The following is a 3,009-nucleotide window of genomic DNA, read 5'->3' as shown; positions in this document are numbered from 1 at the left end:
TCAATCTCTTGGGCTCAAGAAATCCTCCTTGCCTCAGCCTCCCAAGTAGCTGGGACTATAGATGCTCTTCACAACAATGGCTAGTTTTTCTATTATTTTGAGTGGAGATGAAGGTCTCACTCTTGCTCAGGCTGGTCTCAAACTCCTGAGCTCAGGTGATCCACTTGCCTCAACCTCTCAGAATGCTAGGATTATAAGTGTGAGCCACTGTGCCAGGTTTTCTTAATAACCTTTTTTTTTTTTTTTGGTCTCTAACTGGCTTTATTGTAAGAGTACAGTATATAATATACATAATATACAAATAATAATCAATAAGGTTTCTGGTGACAGTAAGCTATCAGTAGTTAGGTGTTTAGGGAGTGAAGTTATATGTGGCTTATTGACTGCCCAGGGGGTCATTGCCTCTAATCCCCATGTGGTTCAAAGTCAACTGTATATTTGTCTTTGTAAGTGAAGTGAGTTTCTTGTGGGAAGGAATTGTTGAATCATTTTTTTTTTTTAAATCCATTCTAGTGTCTAACTTTTAAGTGGGGACTTTAATCTGTTTACATTCAAGGTTACTGTCAGTTGAAGATTAACTCCTGTCATTTTGTTAATTGTTTTCCAGTTGTATTGTATGTATCCTTTGTTACTTTTTCTCTTATTATTTTTATATTTTTAGAGCTAAGGTCTCATTCTGTTGCCCAGGCTGGAGTGCAGTGGTGAGATCATAGCTCACTGTAACCTTGAACTCCTGAGTTCAAGTGATCCTCCCAGCTCAGCCTCCTAAAGTGCTGAGATTATAGGCATGAGCCACCATGCCTGGCAACTCCCTTATTACTTATTATCGTGGCTTGATAGATTTTTTTGGTAGTAACAAGATTTGACTTTTTTCTCTCTTTTTTTTTTTTTTTTGTATCTACTCTATCGGTAAGTAAGTTTTAGAATTTTGCATGTTTTCATACTGTTGACTACAGTCTTTTTGCTTTCAGATGCAGGATTCCCTTGAGTGTTTCTTATAAGCTGGGCATAATGGTGACAAATTTTCTTAGTTTTTGCTTGTCTGAGATAAGATGATTTTGTTAAATTTAAATTCTATTATTGCTGTAGATTATGGAAAGTTTAATTCCTACCTCCTTTGCTTTGATGTGGACTCTTTCATTCAAAGAGTGATAGCTATTCTGTAGGGAACATTAGGATTATGTTGAGAATTTTCTGACAGAATTCTGGCTCCCCAAGAGATTATAATCTCTGGCAATTAAAAGACTGTGGTTTGGCCAGGCATGGTGGCTCATACCTGTAATCCTAGCACTCTGGAAGGGTGAGGTGGGTGGATTGCCTGAGTTCAAGAGTTCAAGACCAGCCTGAGCAAGAACAAGACCCTGCCTCTAAAAAATAGCTGGGCATTGTAGCAGACACCTGTAGTCCCGCTACCAAGAAGGCCTGAGGCAAGAGAATTGCTTTGAGCCCAAGAATTGACTGAGGCTGACAAAGTGAGACTCTGTCTCCAAAACAAAAAAAGACTGTAGCTTGTCCTACACCAGAGAAAAACATAATTAAATTCAAGGGGTAGGGGAGGGAAGGCAGAGGGCAGAGGAAAAGGGAAGAGGGAGATTGGTGTGTTCTCACCTACTGGGCACAAGTAAGGGTATATGACACACCTCCTGGGTGAAGGGCTCAACTACAACGTACAATGTGGACTTTACCCTTTACCTAACAAACTCAAACAATGTAACCTAATCATCTCACCCTCACATTAATCCTAAATAAATAAACAAAAGACTGTGGCTTGTCCATGACACAAGATAATGACAAGGGCTCGGAAAGAGTCAAGCCCCATAGACTGTGAGGGCTCAAGTGTGGCGCATTTGGGGGAATCTACCACGCTCCATAGCTGGTCTATCTCTATCTATTATATGTATATTAAATGTAGATAATTATTAAACTGAACTAACTGCATTAAAATGATATAAAACTGCCTGCCTCCTGATTTCACTACCAGGGCTGAAGAACTGAAGAAGGGACAGGAGGAGGACTTGGTGAGGGTGACAAGCCAATCCATGCAGAAGGCTCTGCATGTGCAATGCTATAGAGATGGGCAGTGCTCAGAGGCCGAGGCTGCTGGCTGGAGTATGAACCGGGGCTGGTAGGAGAGAGACAGTAGAAAAGATGAAGCTGGAAATGTAGGTGGAGTCTACACTTAAAGGATCTCGTCTGTCATTCTAAAAGGCTGAAGTTTGTCTGGAGTACCATGGAGAGCACAATTCAGTAATTTAGCATCATGTTGGTGTTGGGTGCAGGACGAGGGGGTAAAGGGTGGGAGGAGAAAGACTATGTAGTTGCAGGTAGGTGATATTTTGCATCCTAGGTAATGTTCTTGGAGCTGCTGGGTGAGGGAAGGGTTGGAGGAAGATGTGATTAGGGGCAGTGGGTGATTTGGAAAAGCCATGGGAGGGTGGCAGTAATGGAAAGAAAGGGACAGGTGTGAACAATGATAAAATGGGAGAATTGTCAGAACTTGGTGAGTGACTCAGCACGGGTGTGAGAAAGAACAGAGAGGAGTCAAAAAGACTCATAGGCTTCAGGCTTGAGAACCCAGTGGCTTCTCCTCTAAGAGCAGGTGTATAGGGGAGAAGAAAGTGTGAGGTAGAAGATGATTCAAGACCACTTCACTGGAAGAAGAGTAGTTGGGATGAGCATTGTCTAGAATGGTAAAGGTCATGGTATATGATTTTTCCTGGTTTCTGGCAACTGTCCAGAAACTTTGGTTTCAACTGTCCTGCCCTGTTTCCCTCTCTCTGGACCCCACTGCTATTTTCCCTCATCCTCACCTGGCTCTGCTAATGATCCTTTCTCTGTTCATGCCCCTCTCCCCACACACACATACCCACTGAGACGTGGCAAACACATACAGTTGCAACAGAACAAATACCGCACCAACATTTTTGTTAAATACCTTGACTGCTTTGTGGACAGGGATTTGTCAACACATCTGTTCTAAAAGATTTTCTTTTAATAGATTTTTTTTTT

This window comes from Otolemur garnettii, unplaced genomic scaffold, assembly GCF_000181295.1.
Source record: "Otolemur garnettii isolate 467f Iridium unplaced genomic scaffold, OtoGar3 scaffold00064, whole genome shotgun sequence".
NCBI classification, from domain to species: Eukaryota; Metazoa; Chordata; class Mammalia; order Primates; family Galagidae; genus Otolemur; species Otolemur garnettii.
This window is presented reverse-complemented; position numbering follows the sequence as displayed.